This window comes from Topomyia yanbarensis, unplaced genomic scaffold, assembly GCF_030247195.1.
Source record: "Topomyia yanbarensis strain Yona2022 unplaced genomic scaffold, ASM3024719v1 HiC_scaffold_229, whole genome shotgun sequence".
In the NCBI taxonomy this organism is placed as follows: domain Eukaryota; kingdom Metazoa; phylum Arthropoda; class Insecta; order Diptera; family Culicidae; genus Topomyia; species Topomyia yanbarensis.
This window is the reverse complement of record NW_026683414.1, coordinates 2,390-25,648: the sequence shown is the minus strand read 5'-3', so window position 1 is coordinate 25,648 and position 23,259 is coordinate 2,390.

Here is a 23,259-nt window from a genome sequence, read left to right as displayed (position 1 = left end):
ATCAACGGGTTGGGGTATGACGGCCCGGATAGTTCCTTCATCCTGCTGTGCTTGCGTTGGAAGGAGTACTACACTTTCCTCTCTTCCAAACCGATCTATCTCGTGGTCAGTATTCGTGCGTGGGTTGTCGTTGGTATCCAAACGTTGATGAAAATGAGAATTATCGAAGAGGCTGGCTAGGAGGCGTCTCGGTAATCTCAATTTCATCGTCTGAATATTCCATCGTTTCGTTGGTGGTAGTGGCAGCGGTTCTTTTTGGTGGCGGGCTTAGGTTATCCGGTGAGGTTGTCGTTGGTTTGCTGAACGGGGTGTGTTGTTTCTGTGGTCTTCCTCGTTTTGAGTCCGTAGTTATCGCTGGTGAGTTGTTCCTGGATCTCGTCACAGGCCCGATTGGTTGGCTCGTTTGCTTCTGTTCTTTGTTGTGTTGTGGTTTTTCTTGGCTGGCGGACTGTTGTTTCATCTGATGGATGTACGCCAACATTTGCTCGATTTTTTCGTCTTTTCGTTTGGTCTCCGCCAGAAGTTTTGCGATCGTTTCGTCCTTCTTCTTCATTGCCAGTTCCAACTCTTTCAGCTTGCTAAGGATCTCATTCGGTTGTGCTGTGGCCTGAGCATAGCTGCCTTTACTTAGATGTTCCGCTCGTTTGCGTGCTTCCGGGAATGTTAGATTGTCGCGTACTTTTATTTTTATGACCTCCATTTCTTTTTTATAAACAGGACATTCGCGGCTAGTTGGTTGGTGATCGCCTTCACAATTCCGACAGTACGCCGTTTCTTTGCATTTATCTTCGCCGTGTTTATCTTTCGAGCAGTTAAAACATCGCTGGGGACCAGGACATCGAACGCGTGTATGGCCGTAGTTGAAGCATCCATAACAAAGCATCGGGTTCGGGAAGTATGGGCGAGTAGGAACGTGAAGCAAACCGATCTTTATGTATTCCGGGTATGTGGTCTTGCAGAAGGTCAATATTAGCGCTGGCGTATTTACTCTATTCTCGGCTTCCTTTCGTGTAATTCGCTGTACACGAATCACTCCCTGGCTTATGATTTCCTGTAAAACATCCTTCTCTTCCATATGAATCAGATCGTAGCAGGAAATTACGCATCTGCTTACGTTCAGATTCGGATGGGCTTCAACCACTACTTCAGTGCCGTCAATGAGCTGGTTCATTTTCTGCAACTTAGCAACTTGGGCGGGGTTCCGAACTCGAAGGGTATACCGTGTCCCTTGAGCTTCGGTATTCGCACCTTCGATTGGACCTCCAGCGGCAACCTCAACCGATTTTCCAATGATAAACGGGTTTCTTGGCAATGGTACACCGTCTTTACCTGTCAGCTGCAGAAACGTCAATTCGCCGAATTTGTTCGTCGGGTCCATATACTCCGGTAATCTTCTTTTGCTTGACCCTCCCGGGTCACCGCTACTAGCGGCCGCCATCTTAGATCACACCACCAGACGTTGGAAACTGCTATGTGGCACGGTCACCCGATACCAACCCCAAATGGACAAAAAGGTGAAGAAAAGGAAAGATCTTACCTTATTTGCCCCTTCAACGTCGATTTTTTCGAAGTGTTCCCACACTTTTGGGACACACTGTAGGTGAGCAGTGTCGCTACTGCTTGTTTTCCACTTCTACACAGCCAAGAGAAGCGAACTGAATGAATTTCGCCAAGAAAAAACGCACTTAATGGATTCCGCCCTTTTTATTGTTCCAACTTTTTTGGTACGCACTGTAACGTCCAAATTTTTTAATACGCACTGTATTATACTCAACTACCACCAAATAACAAGTCAAAAAATTTTTTCCAAATTTTCCAAAACTTTTCACGTTTTTTACGTCTTCAAAAATATCTCCCGTTCAGGGCACCGTCACTCTCACGACTGGCATCTACAGCAAGTGAATGAACTGGCCGGGCAGCCACGCGGGTAGGCACAGCGATGGCTGTTTGTTTACCTATAGCACCGCGTGGGCAAAACTAAAAATTCACTTTTTTCAGCCGTTTCTTCACCGATTTGCGTCAATCTTTCACTATTCACCACTAGAGAACAACTTCACTCGTCTTTTTGTCGAAAAATAAACCGCGAATATCGCGAAAAACACCAAAAAAACACTGTGTTTAATTCCCGAATGCGCGCTGTTTATACCGTACGGAACGGTGTTTCCAACTCAGATGAATAATAATAATAATAATAATAATAATAATAATAATAATAATAATAATAATAATAATAATAATAATAATAATAATAATAATAATAATAATAATAATAATAATAATAATAATAATAATAATAATAATAATAATAATAATAATAATAATAATAAAAAAATAATAATAATAATAATAATAATAATAATAATAATAATAATAATAATAATAATAATAATAATGGGGTGGCCGTAGCGTTGTTGGTAAAAAGATTGCCTTGTACGCAGAGCACCTGAGTTCGAGTCCCGACCCCGCACATAGCGTTAGAAATTTTTCATAAGAGATTTTTTTAACCCAAAGAGGCGAATGACCTTAAGGTTAAAACCTCTATAATCGAAATCAAAAAAACCTATTTTAATCCACCTAGCGGTGCAATTGTGCCTTTCTCAATCATGAATCACGAGAATGTGTGCGTTGTTTATATTCATTAAAAACTTTTAAATGCATATATTACATTTTATTATTATACAACACATGACAACTATATACAAGAAAATAAATCATTATTCGAGTTCTAAAATTTTGAAAAAGAAAAAACAGCCATGGTAATATTGAACTGAAAAAAGGTGCGAAATCGGCAAAGTCCCAAAAAGTCGATTCTAATAAAAAAAAAATTTCGAGATAACATAAAATCTCGACGTTTCATGCATTTTAAAGATGTTTGGCATCAAAAATACGAATTCGATTTCTGAAATTTAATGGGCTCCCCCCTATGAAAAAAATTAGAGTTACGACTTATATGGGAATTTCATATGTGACCGGACGATTTAGTCTATATTTCCGGACCCATATAAGCGATCCGTACGAAATTTTATAGACATCTGTGGGGATATTATAGCTATCATTTGGGACTAAGTTTGTGAAAATCGGCCTAACCATTTTCGGGAAACTGATGTGAGTTCGTAAATTTTGAAAGATGGCCGCTTTTCCCGGGCACTTCCGGAACCGTCTATGGTGGTCAATGTAGTCAACGAAAGTTTGGTTGGCCGTCGGTGACCTAGAACAGCAAATTTAAGTTGTTTGAGAGACATTTTAGCGAAATTTTTACCTTTTTTGCTTTCATCGGAGTATCGGTTTGAATCACAATTTGCTATGTGATCGCACGCCACAACCTGTAACTCCGGAACCGGAAGTCGGATCGGGATGAAATTAAATAGCCATTTACGGGGACGCAATACCTTTCATTTGAGGCCAAGCTTAGTCGAATCGGTCTAGCCATCTCCGAGAAACCGATGTGACTGTTATTCTGAATTTAGATACTTCCGCCGGGGCTTCCGGAACTGATGATGGTGGCCAAATAGACTTTGAATGGATGTTAGTGACCTAATACTACAAATCGAAGCAGTTGTGGTCATATTTTGGAAAAATTTTCACCTTTATACATTCATTGCAGAATTTATTAAAATCGTGTTCTGCGTGTTCGTACTCATCACCCTGTAATTCCGGAACCGGAAGTCGGATCCATTAGAAATTCAATAGCAGCCTATGGGAACGTTGCACCTTTCACTTGAGACTAAGTTTGTCAAAATCGGTTCAGCCATCTCTGAGAAAAATGAGTGACATTTTTGGTCACATACACACACACATACGCACATACACACACATACATACATACACACATACATACACACACAGACATTTGCCGAACTCGACGAACTGAATCGAATGGTATATGTCACTCGGCCCTCCGTTAAAAAGTCGGTTTTCAGAGCAATTGCAATACCTTTCTATTGAGAAAGGCAAAAAGTAATAATAATGATAAAAAATATTATAGATTTCATAAAATTTATTAATATTCTTAAAAAAAAAATTTCCTTATTAATTTTATTAATTTTATTTCTTGCATTCGCTTTATTATGTTATAATTTGTAATAATTTTATTACTCACCAATTTTATAATTTGTTTTCGTGGCATTACTTTGATTAATTTTATTAATGGTTAATATTGTATTAATGGTTAATATGGTCATGAAGTCCATTTTAATATTTAAATTCATTCTCTTCATTTTATTAATTCTGCTAGCTTAATTCATTTATGGTCTTATTTATGTAAACTTTAATAATTCTGTCAATTCAAATATTAATTGTCTTCACTACGTGTTCCTAGTCGGACTCGGATTTTCTTATTTCGAAAATCTTTTTTTTATTTTTGAGTTCAGGTACTCTAATTTTCTTGGGTTTAGGTTTCGTTCAAGCTCGCTAATTTTTTTATTTGCGTGTTCAAGCCGGTTTCGGGTTTTAACCTTTTCATGATCAACTTTTTTTCTTGCGCATATAGAGTCCAAAAACTTATTTTCCTTAAAACTGTTTGGCCAAGATATGGGCTACTCTCGTAGTATTACGAGCTGCTATATTTTTACTTCCAAATTTTTAATAAAAATCTCCTAGAATACATGGAAAATCCATTTTAGCTGAATATAATCCAAATTGATAAGTTTTAACAGTTTTCAATAATATTGCAAAACAACGAAGATATATCCAAATTTTATTTTTCACCGTTTAGTGAAAATGGACTTGCCAGCTCTGCTATTATTGGGAGATCCAATTAGATTGATTGCAATAACTTCAGTTCTACCAATACTACATATTGTACACTGTTAGTGCTCAAATGAAAGGAAATGGTTTCGGGTAACCGTACCTGTGATAGTAAACATATCCTAAACCTAAACTAAAAGTTACACTGCCCATGATCGCATATTTGTCCCATTTTCTATTGTAAACTTCTATCTTTATGGGGCTGATTTACGATCATGGACAGTACAACTATTTTAACCCTTAAAGGCGCGAACCGTTTTTTTTTGAATTTTTTGAAAATTGTTCAACAACTATAATATGTTACTATGACAATTTTGAGATGGTTTTCGCAATGTTCTTTTAAAATAACATTGCGCATTTAAGGGTTAAAAAGTTGTTTATAAACAACATGGGAATGAAGGAGTTTTAATATTCAATTTTAAAATCATCTGTATTCTATTGATTCAGCACAAAAAAAAATTAACATTACGTTCATCATGTGTGGTCAAATATAACGAAATCATCCCACTATGACCAAACAATGTCTCCCACATTTTAACTACCACGCCCCCTTAATTGGTCAAACGAGCAACGAACGAACAAAGCAGGCATCAACAGCCTTTGACGGCTTTCTCGGTTAGTACGATTCATTTCTAAAATCACCATTGCGTGTTTTAAGGACATATATTATAGACGTAAAAATGAGCTAGCCATTTTATTATACAGCTCACATTTACAGATTCGAATGATTCTGCACTATACAATGGATTGGTTAAACAAATCTTCAATGAATGCACCTCGAACAGCAGTTAGCTCAGTCTGACGCAAAATGTATCAAACTGAGCGGTGTTGTGACTTTATCATGTGTATTTCTTGTACGTACATTTTTTTCAGAATTGTAGCTAAATCGAGAAAACTCCAGAAATTTGTACAAGTGAACTAGGTTACAAAGGTATAGAAAATAACTATAAAAAATCATTTAGCGAGAAAAAAATCAATGCTCAACCCAAGCTTCGATCCCACAATGAAAACGGAAGAATTGCGCATCTGCTCGGCAATCGAATTCTGCACGAGCTATTCAGCTATTCACGACAGTATGATCGTCTTCGCTGATGCTATCCAACCGTAAAAAATATCATTGATGAGATGGTCCATCCCCCCCCCCCGGGTACAGACCGTAGTACATTTTACTTACGACGATCACGAATATTCATTACCTGCCTACACAATATGGTTCATTAATTACAAACAACATTTTCATTTTCGGGGTTTTATTTCTTACTTGTACTCATTTTTCTCGCTGAGCAATGAGGTGTACAAAAAGCCGTGACGGCAATGACAATGATCGATTATCGAGATCACGCAGTTGCTTCACTTTGGGTGAGCTGCGGAAGATCAAACAAAAATTAGTTGGATCTGATTGGTTTCTGTCTCATTCTCATGTCTGTCAAAAACCAAGCGAACACATGTTTATTTTTTTCGGAAGGAGACGCATGATATTCGTGGATGAATTGTTTTTGTTTGACTACTGTTTTTGGATTACACGATAATTACCGTATTCTTTCTTCACAAACATTAATTATTTACATTTCTCTTTCAGACCGTGCAATCGTTTATTAAAAAAAATGTTGGTATTAGATGTGCTTCGAATTAAACCGATTTTACAGCTCTTTGCTGAATCACTGAAGTATATTGGGTAGTTGCAACAATTGTGCTTATCTCTTCGTATCATGCGTTCCTTGAGCAAATGACTATCTTATACTTCTTCTCAGAATAAGTAAACCGAAAAGATCTTATTACTGCTCATTACTTCCACTTTCAATTATATCCTGATAGGGATAATGCTGATTGTTCTTCTCAAAAGAAGCAGTTTAAATTGTGCACAGACTGACTGAAACAGGATTTCTGTGCTCGTAGCACTCCTGCTGAAATACTGATGATGAAAGGCTTCGGTTGCATCACGGGGGTATGATTTTGCTAGGGATTTCTCTTTCTTTTGTAACTTACATGTACACACATGGCTCACAACAGGTTACGACGGATAACAACAGCTCAGCAACAATCTGCGCTAAGACGATCCCGGCAAAACGGCATGCGAGGAAGCATTTGTAATTTGCTTCATTATGCTGTGCACCCGAGCGTGTGTTTTGTAAGCTGCTATCGCTGCGTATGATACATGCTGAGTGTTGCCAGTTGCAGTGCCTGGCAGAAGTTTCGGCGTTGTAGATTTGGGTTCTGTAACATGATTAGGATAAAGTTTTTTGATCTAAAGTGTTACCTTAAAAAGCATTTAATTTCTGATGGTTGAATTTCCCGGTAATCTGGTGTATGATGCCTGCCACGCATTACTTCGTTTGTCTGTGACATTAACGAAGACACTTACACATTTTTCTTGTTTATGTTCGGATGAGTGCTTCCTTGCTGAATTTTACTTCAACACATCCATTATCTCAAAATTTTCTAGAAAATATTCTTTAAAAAGATATTACAAAACAAATTTTCTTTGGTGGACTGAAAAGCTGTACTAAAATCACAGACTATCAGACATAACTGCTTCGCCGGCTTTAATGGTCATTTTAAATATATTTGTAGTTGGGACTGTGGCCACTAGACTGCCCAGAAAATAATGAATTTTTGAAAACTCAATCGGCCCACCCCTGAGCCGATTCCTAGTCCCACCAGGAGTAGTTGCTCCAAATTTAAAGCAAATCGGACAAGTCTAGCTACCGGACCAACATGCTTGAAGTTTGTATGAGATTTTTCGACAATTTACATGGAGAAAACCCACTAGCTCGCATTTTTGCCGCTAGGTGGCACTGTATGGATCGTATTATCACTGTAAGTGAAAATAAGAAAGATAATTTAATTGTCTACAACTTTGTCGAAGACTGCTAGTCAATCCGGCTTTGTTAATAGAAGTTATTAAAATTTTAACGAAGTGATGTCTGAGTCAGTTTTCCATGGGGCCTAGCAGTGCATGGTTGTGTATCAGTACTCGATTCCCACGAACTATACATTTTTGTGAAATAATCGTTTGGTTTAGCTCAATAGTATGTTCAGAAGAATTATACCACATAATACGAGTTATGTTTTGGTTGGAAAATTTTAGTTCCAACTGTGACCGCATAGAGGGCGCCAACACAAACTTTTCATAGAAGAGAGATAGAATATCGTGATGTTCAGGAAAATCATTGCAAAATTCCTGTTCTACAATTTTGTGGAAGACACCTAATTTCTATCTCTCTCCGTTGAAATCTAATCTAAATCTAACGGTTATTTCACAAAAATGTTTAGTTCGTGGGAATCGAGTACTGATACACAACCATGCACTGCTAGGCCCCATGGAAAACTGACTCAGACATCACTAAAAGTTTAATAACTTCTTTTAACAAAGCCGGATTCACTAGCAGTCTTCAACAAAGTTGTAGACAATTAAATTATCTTTCTTATTTTCACTTACAGTGATAATAGGATGCGAACAGTACCACCTAGGGGCGAAAATGTGAGCTAGTGGCTTTTCTCCATGAGGAATTCCACGAAGATCCGTCCGAAAATCTTTAAAATCGTGACCGACCATCTTAGATTCCAATGAAACTTTACACGTTTCACCGTCATGCAAGACTGAATATTTTCCACAGGTAATAAGATTATTTTGACTCAAGAGCAACTTTTCAAAAGGGCGTAAACGTTTCTACGTGTATGAATTTCAAAAAAATTTTGTGCGATTACTGTATTTTATACAGCAAAACTATCTGAGAACGAGTTACAGGGAATGAATACTTCTGTCTGAAAAAAGATACACTGGAAAAAATGTGTCATTTTTCAAAAAAACAAAAATTTATGATAAAAATTTAAATTGCGAAAAAACCCATTTTTTAAATTTTTTATATTTTGTTACCAAAAACCTAAAGAGAAAAGAAACATTTTGAATGTGATTGCATGATGGAGAAAAAATCGGTAAAAAAGTTTTCCTAACAATAACTTCGCACATGTTTTTAAATTTTATACTAATAGACATACAAAATTGTAATTCTATTACAGAATATAATTCTAAGCACCATTTAAAATCAAAATGCATTTAACAAAAAATTTTCAAAATGCGATAGTTTTCGAGATATTTGAAATTTTGCTCCTTCAAAAACAATTAATTCGTGTAATTATGCTCTTTTTAAAAGTTATTCGCGTTTCCCCATCAAAAAATGTCAAAAATTTAATGTTTATCGTTTTAAAGACGTAAAAGCAACTTTTTTAGTGTATTTGGATCCTGGAGAAGCTTTCAATAAAAAAGTTTTCCTAACAACAACTTTTGACATTTTTTTATTATTCTTACTATTTGCAGTCAAAAATACAATTTTCTTTTTGAATATGATTCTAAACGCCATTTTAAATCGAAATGCTCTTAACAAAAAATTTCTAAAATGTAGTAGTTCTCGAGATATTTTAACTTTTGTTTTAACAACACAATTATTTTGTTTTATTACGACCTTTTCATAAGTTAGTCGCGTTTCTCCATCAACAATAATAGGTTTTTCAAAAGACCCGTAAACTTTCCTGCAACTTTCTCTTTGACATCAAGGCGATATTGTGAAACATTTTAAAGTTACATGAAAACAAGCAACATATGATTCAGCTATATAGTTTAATCAACAGACCCTATGGTTGAAATATATTTTGGTTGCTTTCATGTAACTTTCAAATGGTTTACAATATCGCCTTGATGTCAAAGAGAAAGTTGCACGAAAGTTTACGGGCCTTTTGAAAAACCTATTATTGTTGATGGAGAAACGCGACTAACTTATGAAAAGGTCGTAATAAAACAAAATAATTGTGTTGTTAAAACAAAAGTTAAAATATCTCGAGAACTACTACATTTTAGAAAAAAAAATTTAGGAGCATTTCGATTTAAAATGGCGTTTAGAATCATATTCAAAAAGAAAATTGTATTTTTGACTGCAAATAGTAAGAATTATAAAAAAATGTCAAAAGTTGTTGTTAGGAAAACTTTTTTATTGAAAGCTTCTCCATGATCCAAATACACTAAAAAGGTTGCTTTTACGTCTTTAAAACGATACACATTAAATTTTTGACATTTTTTGATGGGGAAACGCGAATAACTTTTAAAAAGAGTATAATTACACGAATTAATTGTTTTTGAAGTAGCAAAATTTCAAATATCTCGAAAACTATCCTATTTTGGAATATTTTTGTTAAATGCATTTTGATTTTAAATGGTGCTTAGAATTATATTCTGTAATAAAATTACAATTTTGTATGTCAATTAGTATGAAATTTAAAAACTTGTACGAAGTTATTGTTAGAAAAACTTTTTTACCGATTTTTTCTCCATCATGCAATCACTATCAAAATGTTTCTTTTCTCTTTAGGTTTTTGGTAACTAAATATAAAAAATTTAAAAAAATGGGTTTTTTCGCAATTTAATTTTTTATCATAAATTTTAGTTTTTTTGAAAAATGACAACATTTTTTTCAGTGTATTTTTTTTTCGGACAGAAGTATTCATTCCCTGTAACTTGTTCTCAGATAGTTTGCTATATAAAATACAGTAATCGAACAAAAAAAATTGAAATTCATACACGTAGAAACGTTTACGCCCTTTTGAAAAATTACTCTTGTATCAAAATATTCCAATTGCCAGAGAATATCATGAAGATTCATACAGCACACACACCTGCAAAGTTTCGTTCGAATCGACGATGGTCATATTTTGCGGTCGGCCGGAATCCCTCTATTGACATAAGGAAAAACTTTAGTTTTTGGCGCTAGGTAAAAAATCACGGCAGATACATTTCCGGCCGTGTACCCCTTCCAAAAAACGCGCATGAGGTGAAAATGCTGCAGAGCCGCTATCTTGTGATGAAATTGCTCGAAATTTTTTTTATTTGAAGCAATTTTTATGTTATAAATCCTGTTCAACAAGATGTCGATTCACCATTTTATTGAGCAATAAAAAATTCTCGAAATACGCCAGTTTATCAGGTAGGAAAGACAAGCACTGTCGAACTACACTAATAAAATTAAATACCAATTAATGCGTAGAAAACTACGCATTTTTAACAAAAGTGGAATAACCCATGAAGTGGGTAAAGAGTTCGAATCCATAAATGAATACAGATCTTGTACGTCAACCTGGATATGTTTTATCCATTATTTTTCGCAGAACTGTTACAACAAAATACGTGAAAAATCTCCATTCATGAAAATCGCGCAAGAATGAAAAATACTGTCAATAGAACATTCATTTCACATTATTGTCTCCTTAACTACTTCAAAAAATAAAACCGCCAACTGGATACATTTTTGATGGCTGGATCTTTTGGCTGCTCTAAAAATGCCGAAATGGTGCATATTTTCAACATCCTCAGTAGTCTAAACAGCTGTTGTTTTATGAGCATTGCCGAAATGTTCCGTTTCCGCCACGGGCTCAGATGCAGGCCGATTATTTTGCAGGTTCCGCTACGAACCTTAGTTTGCAGGTTAACTCGCTTAAAATAATTCTTAATGACTTTTCACTCATTATTAAGATCAGTATATCCATTGACATTATATCATCGAGTAGTTGTGAAATGAATAAAAAGCACCCATTGTTAGAAGCAAAAAATACCCATTTTGTGACAGTATGAATTACTTCCGAAAATGGGCAATTTGAATTCATAAAATGGGTAAAGTTTTTTACCGTGTTTATCTACCCGCATTTTTTTATTTCCTCGTTCTTTCCCAGTCAAAAAAGGCAAGTTGCTGGCTAGCGGGGGGCTATTTGCCAACTCGGATGCGCTAATTGCCCTACAATTTGCCAGCAATTTGCTGGCAATTAGGGGGCTATTTTATATGCAACATTTGGGCGATTTGCCGCCGTCATTTTTTTGCCGCTCTACCCGCCCTTAAATCGCCCCTAAATTGCCCAGGGAACGCGCCATTTAATCGCCCTTAATTGCCTAATATGAAAATTAAAAATAATAATTATTTTCGGATTCACTTTCTACTCACATAAATTTGTCGGTACACTAGGTAATCACCACCAGACTATAGGAAGAATCGATGGTGAAATTCGTATTGCACACCAAAACATACCACAATCTGACTTTCATTTAGACTCAGAGATCTTGTTCCACTATACTTACACACGATTCCACAATTTCCCACATTCGTTGGCTAAATTAAGTGCACTAAACAAACAAAATACAAGCGGGAACACGCCAATTTAAAAAAAAAAATAATTTTAAACTTAAGCCAAACATGAACCGCCATGTTTGAAAAACGCAAAAAACAACCAAGTCCATTTCAGCCGGCAGAAAATTTGTCTAAGTATTGAAATTGCCTATAAATCGCATTCGCAAATTGCATTTGTTCCTAGGGGCCATTAGCACAGGCGAGTTGAGTCAAACGTCAAACTTTTTAAATCGCCTGACCATGTTCGTCCGCATTTTTTTGACAGGTTTCCTTCTCTCTACACGCTTGATTCCAATTGCACATAAAAGGGTTACAGTAGAGCACATTTGAATAAATTGAGATCAATTCAATCAATTCAGATCAAAGTTGTTTTTGTGAATTAGAAACAGAACAACAAGAATTGTTTTGATTGTTTTCTTTTTGCTTATCGGTAAGAGAATAAGTGGGACCATTTAATTCGTTAATATAAATCGATAACATATTTTCACGAATTATTGCCCATATATCTATTGTATCACACATCAAAGAAAGTAAATAATGGAAGAAAATTATTGTTTTTAGGGGATAGATCCAAACAAATGACAATTGGATATAGATCGTAAAATGCGATATTTTATGAATTTTCTTACACTCGTGGTTAGCAAATTGAATCAGAATGTTAACAGCTTAGATCCACAAATACCCTAAGCTAAGAGTAAATAATTGATTTTAAATATGTGCAATGTTCCAATAAGAATAAAATCACATAAAACATCTGAATGCAAAATATTTTCAAATTTATTGCGAACACAAGGGTGATGAATATATTTATTTCGATTTTTGGCATATGTATCAATAGTTCTGAACCATCGGTACATTATTCCAAAACATGGCTGGAGCTGCGAATCAGAAAAGAATACGACATAAATATGGAATACGTCATATTAAAATATTAATTAACTCTAGAAATAATTAAACAGGTATAAGATTCTGTCAGTTGTTGTAATGATCATAAGTTTGTTTGAAGGAAAATTGCATATAAACGGCACAAATAGTTGCTAGGATGCTTAAAACTCTTAAACTCTCTCACAATATATTGCTAGGATACTTAAAACTCTCATTTATGTTTTAATGTACTTATTATTTTATTCATAAAATCATAGAAATTTTGTTAGCAAATAAAATCGTTCCAATTTGCATTGATGAATTACAGAAATATATCTATATTCTCTGTCTGCCACAGTACAAAAAAATTAAATATAACGCTTGTAAATATAAATGATCATTCTGTCAAAGTTTAATTTTCTGTTTGATCTTTGTTTACTTTTTATTTAAACCTCGCTGAAAAACGTGTGTTTTAATTCGCAGACGTTCATTGATAATTGAACTTTATTCCAAACTTGTGAAAATTCACTTGAAACGAAAATAAATGTTCTCCCCCACGTCGATAGGTATCATGTTCAATTAGAATGACATTCACAGTTTATTTTAAATTCAAATTGAAATATGTTAACCAATTTTTTAATCAAAGTTTGAAATCTCGACAAACATATAATTCCGGCTTAAAAGCCAACTGTCAAATTCTCTTTGAAAGGGAATTCCGGACAAACCGTTACTCGCCAATCACAGACAAAAGAGAGAAAAATTCTCTTCCATTAACTGCTATGAACTGTGTTTATCCAGCGACAGTTTGTCCGGAATTTCCTTTCAAAGAGAATTTTGACAGTTGGCTTTTAACCAGTAATCATATTTTTGTCGAGAAATAACTATCATGGCACCAATTACAACCGATGGTTCAGCCACCTCTAACTCGACGAGCGCCTATTCAAACTGAATAAAAACATGCATATGTATATCAATTTATTTTCTTTTGTGCATATTATGTCACTACAAAGTACTGTACATCATCGGCCAACTTTCAACTATCCAACACGTTAAAGTTCTATGTTCAGAAACATATCGGCAACAAGTTGACAAAATTGTTCTCAAACCCTATGGAACGAGATATTTGACGCAGAAAAGCTATTTTACTGCAAGAAAATATCGGAATGAATTTACTCATTTTCTTTAACTTGAATTTGTTGTTTTTTAACATTGACGTGTAACGCAGATCAGAACGCAGCCATATAAATGACAGAATCGTTTGATTATGCAATCCATTAGACATTTGTTTGACAATTCAGCGGTGGGTTCTGTCAACAAGTATACTCCTGCGAACAGAAAAACTCGTCCGACAAACAACTATGTTAGTCCGATTCGTTTGATGTTGGATCGAATCAACGATATTGTCGGACGTCGCACCCCTCAGAGTAACGTCAGAATAAGTAAAGAAGAAATAATCAGCTGATCAGAAACGTCTCATGGATTGCCTAATTAAAGCTTACCAAATATTTTAGGCCGGTTTAAAAGATAGTCCGGTTTAAATATAGTTAGTATGGCTATAAAAGTCAAGAACCAATCGGAAAAGTACTAAAGTCGGTTTTGGCGACTCTAAATTTAATTCTACAACTTGCAGGAAAATACTATCTCATCAGCAGTCAGGATCGGTTCTGAAACATGAGCTGAACTATGTTCTTAAGCTATTCCGGCACAAAAACCATGCATGTCTGGTACACTATTGAACAGAAGAACTTTGTTCATTTTTCACACCGACTTTCTAATCTTTCCCCTAAGCAGCCTCAAGATTGCGTTTGCGCCATAATTTGTGTGACCGGCCAGTGTCCACACCGTGCGTCGCGTCATCGTAAAGCGCCGCACAGTGAACACGTTCTCGCCCTGAGTCGTTATCTCGATTGTGTAATTACGAAATCACTCAAGTGGCTTATTATCTCTATCTCTCGTACTGGCCTACTGGATCGCTGGGGTTTAGCGTGATCGGCTTGGTCCGGACTGCCATGATGTGCATTCCAATATATGTATGTACTTTAAGCAGCCAGCCTTCCAGCTACATATGGGCTGCGATGCATGGTTAGCGTGGCCTTTAAATGGCTGAAATAACTATTGATTGGTTCTAGGGACTAATCTGACGCAGCCGAACGTGCCGTCATACTAACCCGCGCTGGAACGTTTGTGGTTGTACGCAAAATATTGCATCACAAAAATTAGGATGCCCTGTTGCACGCTACCAAACGTAAAGTTGTCTCCACCGTAGATTTTACTTTTATTTTGTTTTCTTAATGAGGGAATCTGAATCCGCAAAAAAATGGAAAGAGGATTCCTCTCTTCAAAAAACTTACTTCAACCTCAAACAAATCTTCGTCATAGCTCGGATGTCAACCCACCACAGCATTCACCGGAAAATACTCGTCCTGCTGGCAGAGGTTAGGATTCTTGATTCAAAAACCGACAAAGAATCAGTTGCCTTCCAGCTGAAGTGGAAGTAAGAAACAGATAGCAGCAATCAATTGAGAGGGAAAGATAGAAAAGTTGCAATCACCACTTCACATGATGCAACACGAGCACATACTATATGCACAGCGTGATGACGGAATATGTGGCAAAACTAGGTGATACTTGACTAATGCTGAATCAGAAGAACACAACTGCTAACAAATTTGGATCTTGTTTGGTTTGATCAAATTAAAGAGAAAATGTTGAAAAAGATTGTTACTTAGAACCACCGAAGACACCAGTCACGATACTCAGTGTGCTTTCTGCTTCTGCCCCAGCCAGTACGAAGCAAACGACAAAAACAGTTTTTTTTTCATATTCTGTGCCTTGTAGGAAGAACAAATGAAACTGTTACTTTAATTCTTGCTGAGGTGATCTGTCGCAATGTGTGAGCCGCAGAAGCAAGTTCCAGTCAAAAACGGAGGCAAGCATTCGTGATGTGGAACTTTCGGGGGGAGATGAAAATGGAGGTTAGGCTTACGAAAGTCGCCTTTATCCAGTTCTACCATGTGAGCCATTCAGTGCTGATAGCGTTCAACAGATTAGCTCAGGTGAAGGCAGTAATTTTGCATAACAAGTTTTTGTTGTGTGGGACAACGCTATAATTAAGATCCTCATATAGGTAGGGGAACCCGGGGTATTCGGACTTACTTAAGAAAATCACCCTTTTAGGTGGATAGATGTGAGAAAATTTACCGGTCATAGGTCCTAATTGTGCATTTTGATGCCATAAAGGGTTCATTTTCGCCACTCAATGGCAGTGCTAGGCGACGATTTGCAAATCTCCACGTTTTTCCAACCTTTTACAATGTAGGGGTAATTCGGACCTCCTTACGGGACAATTCAGGCCGTTATTTTTCTTTAATTTTTTTACAATAGAATCATATTTACCTATGAAATGTTTATAAGAGAGACTCCTTAAGAAGCAAAAAAAATAAATTCCTTTACAAAAATTTAATCAGCTGTCGATTGGCGGCCCATGTATTTTCTTTGCTGTGGCGTGTGCAATGATGTGCGCAGGCGCAAGTCGCTGAACGGTGGTTGACGGAATAGGAGGTCCGAATAGCCCCGTTCGCTCATTTCGTACAAATGTGGTGAGCATCTCGAAAATATTTGTGTTTTCATCCAAACAAAAATCATTCCTTAAAATAGGAGCTTCAAGCTTTCCAAAACAGTTACCTTATATTTTTCACTTTTATTTGTTGCTTTAATCACAGTTTTTCCATTGTAATAATTTTTGTTTTGAGTATGGCAAAAAAAACGAAACACGTTGAATCTCCTTTCTACAAACAACTAAGAATCAAATTCAGCTCTCAAAATTAATGTTTCAGAATTGCGGTTTCACGAATATGTACGATAGTCAGCAAGTCTTGCTATTTTCTGAGAAATCGAGGGAGTCCGAATTACCCCCACTGTCTTAATAGCCCCGGGTTCCCCTATATGGAGAATAAGAAAATCAATGCTCGGCTACAAGATCTGATGCCACCTACTTGCACCATGGCTATGAAAAGATTTGTGTAATATTTGGAAGCAAAGAATTTTTTTGCAAAGGACACATTTTGGAATTAGATGTGTTCAAATGGATTGAACCATTTTCCGGGTAAACCGAACCATTTCCTCCTGCCTGGACCTGCACGTACAAAACATAATGCGATAGTATCATTCCATCTTTGCACATCCCGTCTCCAATACCATTACCTCAACCACAAACAATTGCCGAATTTGTGGCAGCTGTTCAGGTAATATTGACAGCAAAAGCTGCATCAAGTACCTCAATATCAACAGCCAGCACCATCATTAAAGAAGTTCACACTCGTGAACCATAAGGGCAGGAGCAAGGTAGAAATCCGAAGTACGATGATGACACGGAAGAATACGAGATAGCAAAGAATGACCGCCAAAACGCTGTTGGTGAGTAAAAATATTTCCCCGTATAGTACCGTAAACCGGGGTGACATTGATCACTTTTCGAAGCAATCATTGCATATTTTTAGACGCAACACATTTTTTTCAAGTTTAATATTTTTAAACCATGTACTGATGTATGGAGAACAAGATTGGATGGTTTTACCTAAAATTGTCCACTTAGGGGAACATGGGGAGACTTGACCAGGTTTTCAGCTAAAACTGCATAAATCTCTAAAAAAGCCTTCAATCCCTCAAAAGTCATTCAGATATGATGCGCAAAGTTATTGCGCGTCTTTATGTTTTTTTTGCAGAATTTTTAATTTAATTTTCGAAAGTTGCAAAAGTTTTTCTGTGATCGTTTTTTCTGGTCAAGTCTCCCCATTGCGGGGAGACTTGACCAAGGCGTGGGGAGACTTGACCAAGAGAATTTTGAAAAATCATAACAAAAAATAATGACATAAAACATACTGTAATTATTTTTTTCCCTATTGTCGAGATCCTTAGGTAGCAGTAAAAAATACAAAAGAGTTGCATTTGATAAATTTTGATTTTTTTTTAATGCATTTCTTTTTAAGGATTAACTGTACTGCTTGCATTACATGTTCACACGTCACGAAATCAGTCCTGCTATTGCTAACTTTGTTTACAAATATTAAAATATAAAGACTTATGTTTGGGGTGGGATTTTTTTATGGCGTGATTAACATTAACAGTAGATACCAAAGCATAATAAATATTAGGAATTTTGTATCTTTCTTCAGCTAATCGCCACTTGGTCAAGTCTCCTTATAAAATTTTGGTCAAGTCTCCCCAACAGTAATTATTGCGTTCAATGTCATGCAAATTCTAGTAATAACTATTTCATTGTTCCAGTTTATGTAAAATCATTTCACTGCTTCACAAGATGATAGATTAGTACAGTAATAGTAACTAGTAGTCGAGTAGATATGTCCATACAAAGTTTGATAAAAATTACATGATTTGATGCAAATTTATTAATCACGTAATATTTTCTGCAAGGAAAGGATTTTTCTCTCCAAACTTTTAAGATTACCTTAAGAGATCGAAACAAGTATAAAAATATTTTTGAAAAAAAAATTGAGAATTGAATAGAAGACGCCATAGCCGAAAATAGAATTTTGCGCTTGGTCAAGTCTCCCCATGTTCCCCTACAGCTATTTTTCTAAAAATGATTTCAAGTTGATGTCCGTTTTCGTATTCCGGGGTGACTTTGATAACCTGCATGTTTACCCACATTAAGTTATTGATGTCAATGTTTTTCATTCAAATGTTTGTTTAAACTAATTCTGGAAAGATACTCATTGTTAAATAGATGTTAATTGGTAATATACAAATTATTCAATGTACTGTAAAATTCGAGTAACCAAAATTCGTATAATTTGTGTCCAACTAGAATAAAAGATTCTGAAAACCTTTAAAACTGCTAAAATTGTTTTATTTCAGTGCTTTATCAATGTACAAAAAGTTTCATCCATTTTAACACGTTGGAATATTGAACAATAAAAAAATGCTGCGAATTTTAGCTTAAAATAATTTAAAATAATTGCCAACTAGTTTCACAAAAAAATGTATTTATAATAAACAAACTCCTAAAAGTAAATTTGGTGCATCCCACTCTAAAGGAAAATAAAATCTCGCTTGGAATTTATTACTCTTGCTCAAATTTGAGATTTATTTGTTTTCCAAAAAATAGACACTTTATGAAGCTTCGTAAAAATAAGGTAAAGTCAAATTTCGGTTTTTTGTAGTTTTTGTACCCAAAAACCGAACAAAATACTCAAAAAGTATAACAAACCAGTATTTCATAAGTTTAGAGTAAAAATCATTTCAAATTAAAATGATTCGGTACTATTCTGGTTTAATAAGCGATCTACGAAAAAAGTTTCGAGTGATCGAAGTCACTCCGATGATCAAAGTCACCCCGGTTTACGGTATACAAGTTTTCACGCGCAAGCGCTAGCCGCTCGTACGAGATTTGCTGGATCCCCAAAAATGATCACTTAATCGCTTGTGATTGCCACATTTAACAGAACTCGGACAAAATGATACAATAAGCAACAACTGTCGTGATTTTGTCCTTTCTTTCCATCGGATACTGCCAATTGCACACATAATAGTATATCAATCATAATGAACTTAATGTTGCAACCAGCAGCAGCATTTTAGTCGCTTTCTATGGTTTCCAACTAATGCCTATGCAAATTTTACGTAATGATACAGTGAACAGATAATAAGAGGCAACCACGGAGAGCGACTAAAATGTTGTAACTGATTGAATCTATAAGTCAATAAGTTGGGATTATTATTTCGATTTCATGTTTTCAGTATGTGATTGTCTTTCGTTTTTTTTAATTCGTAATGGAATAAAATGAAAGAGGTGATCAGAAATCACGGAGAAATAAGAGGACAAAGAATCAATCCATTGAAATCGACTCAAGAGCATCTCTTCTACTCTCTTTCCTACTACCTCGTTCCTATAGATTCAACTTGAGTGCTTTCGAAAGATCCTTACGTCCTCGTTATCCGTAGGACTTTAATGCATTAAGCACAACAGTTCAACAAAATGTTTCCAAAACTGTGGTAAAACAAACCTGCTATCAAACAGACATTATAGAATTGTTCAGGTAGTCGTTCATCTTTTCCAATCTTTATGGTTATTGTGGAAAAAAACTTAGAGCAAAGTATTTTTATTAAGAACAAACCAACATATTTGGTCGGTGTTAAGTCAGACCGGACTAAGTCGCAAAATATCAAAAAATGAGATAATGATAGCACTGGATAAAGAATTTCGTTAGCTACATTTGACTGTTGCCAGATTTGATATATCTAACAATAAACAAGAATTATGGCAAACATTAATTTCTAATCACAATGTAAAGTATGCTGCGATTCAAACTTTAAACTCGTTTTTCTCGAAATCAATATGTTGTCGCTTAGTCCGGTCTGACTTAACGCCGACCATTTGTTTGACGAATTGACTTCGATAGTGTATCCGAATTCATCATAGAACGTTGGCTTAACACCTTACTCTACGGCAAAGGGGAATTAAGTGTGATGTATTCTATTCTATGTGTCGGAAGCAAGTGATACTGAAATTATTGAGCTCCCTCATATTTACAGTTTCTAGTTATTTTGGTGGTGTCATCAATAATACATTTAACAAATTGTACGTAAGTTAGAAGATGCCAGTACTCAGTGTTAAGTGATTTTCTTTCGATTAGTGAACAATTTCAGAGTAGTAGTTTTTTGTAGATTAACACAATTATTCTTGCTTGCGACAAATTCGAAAGCGATTCGAACGAATAGTAAATCCATTTAATTTCGCTGATTCTGGCCAGGCCCATTCTTGAAAATAGTTTCATTTTAGCTTAAAAATTGTGTTCGCCTGATGCCACAGAACTGGTAATAGTGCCAAGAGGCCACATCAAGAAAATAGAAGTTGAACCGTTTAACCGCATCTACAAATCACCTGCCATATCAGAAGATTTAGAACAAATTTCGATATTCTTTTCGTTCAAATATTCAAGACATGCTATATTCTATATTCTGCTCGAACGGGACATCACGTTTGATCAGTCGTTCGATTGAAACACATAGTGTGTTTTAGTTTTAAGGGATTTGCGTCAAGCCGGCGCTAATCTATTCCGACAATAAGTTAGTGTCGGTTTCTGATGAGGCGAAGTCGAAACGCAACATAGTATGGGATTCAAGACATATTTTTCAACTCGTTTCAGTTTATCGTCTTGTACGTCCTGTAAACTTGTCGTTTAGAGCACCTTGTATTTTCTAGCATCGTCAGGGATTGTCATATTCGTCATTCATAGCGCATGAATACTTTGAATTCTTGAATAACCACTCTGATGACTGGAATAAATTGTAACTAAATAACTAAAATCAAATTGAACATCAAAAATTCGTCAAGCCGATAGCTTTCCTTGTAACAGAGAACATATTTTTAAGATTTGTAGTTTCCATTGTCTTAGATTGGGAATTGTTTTCATTGAGAACTTTCCAAAATTTCATTCCGTTTCTAGTGACTATCTCAAATCATCAGTCTTAATATATTTATACAACAATTTTTTAATCTTCTCCCGAAACAAAATCCTGAATACGGGCCTGCCCGCCGACATGTCAAGAGCTATGGACGATGACAAAAACGATGTATGATTACAAGATCTGACACTTAGTTCAGTTCTTTGCTGTTAAGCGTTCCATGCCACGAAATGTAAATGTTGAGTTCATTACTTTTGAGAGAAATTACTTTTCAGGTTTCTTGAACCCACCGGCACTCGTGCCGTTGTATTTATTGCAGCACCTTCAGAAACTCTTCTTTCAGCACCAGCGGCTGCTCAGTGCCGGAGGGTTAACATTGTTCGAGTGGAGAGGATGCAACTCGCCCAACTGATGGCTTCCTACCTTACAATACACATCGAAATAAATGACACAATGGCTACTCAAATCGATATAATCTTGAATAAAGTAAGCAACCAATTCTAACGAGTGATACGATAAAAATTGGGTTAAACAAAAATGCGTGAAAATTATCTTCTTTTTAAAGTAACAAAAAATATTCAGCGAGGGCTTCCGGTTGACCAAATGCGAGACCCCGGCTTATTCATTTTACTCCTGCTTTCAGATTATGTCCAGGCTCCTCGTCCTCTTGGTTCGCCACAGAACGTCAGCGTGCCTCATATTGCATCCCCCTTCCCCCAATGACATATTGGAAAAATTCTTGCCCTTAGCCACCTGAAGATTATTGGCGCATAGCATTCCATAATGGCAGGATGCCAAATCCACACGAAATAATAGTATTGCCCTAAGAAAGGTACCAGGCCGTTTTTACAGATACTCGTTCATGTAAATTTTCTGGTTGACGGTCCCGGTTGCAATGGAAACATCACTTTTCAAGCCACAGATACAGATAGCCTGCCAAACCAAATATTTCTTAAGAAAAAACTTCGACAGTTTTGGATGCTTTAAAATATCAGTCGCCTTTCTCCTTCCAGTTTTAATAATATCACTAACTCGGCGAAGGAGTAGTTCGATCTTTCGCGATGCGCGAGCAATATTATAATGCGTTGCCTCTCTTGCTTGGAAGCCATTTTAATCAGTGAGAGTAAATGTGAAAATCAAAATAGAGGTAACGATTAGAAATGCGTCAAATTTAAGTCGATCAATACCCTGTAGCTACCGCTTTGTTGCTTATCCCCCGAACAAACAGTTTCACGGTTTTCATGGTAAAGGGTGACAAGTCCCCTCTTGTCATGGGATATGTTGGTAGACTCGAGGGAAACGCAATAACTAGACCAAACCCTTCTTACCCTTCTTACCAGTAATAGTTTTCATAAAATACTAAGCATGTTCTCAGTGACAAAGAATACGCATAGGTTCTTATACTAAGAAGAATATATTCCGCTTCTAGAGCGGTTTAAAAAACTGGGAAAGATGTACCTTGTAGAGTGTCACCCGACAGCGTCTGTATTAGTGTAAACATGATGTGAACGACCCATTCTTTGCTCTCGAGGCCAGAAATTGAGTTATTTTTGGTAAACAAATGGTAAAGAATATATCTAATTAGATTTAGATTTTTTTTGGGGGTGGGCGTAGCGTATTGGTAAATCGATTGCCTTGTACGCAGCGCACCTGGGTTCGGGTCCCGACCCCGCACATAGGGTTAGAAATTTTTCATAAGAGATTTTTCTAACCCGAAGAGGCGAATGACCGTAAGGTTAAAACCTCTATAATCGACATGAAAAAAAAATTTATTCTGAAGCTATAGCTGCATGACTTTTGAATTCTAATTTTAAAGACCAGAAAAAAAAAACATTGGCCACCTTAAAATATCATTGATTACATTGATAGTGAAACTGCTCCCGAGTAAGACGTTTCATAAAAGTATTGGCCCGAATCCATTTTTTTAATTATTCAGTAAACATACCGCTATGTTTTCCCATGCATGATTTGCCATTTTTTGTTCTATTATTATAGTCTTTAATATGTCAAAAAATACGTAAAGATTAACCCTTTCATGCCCAACTTTTGTCTAGTA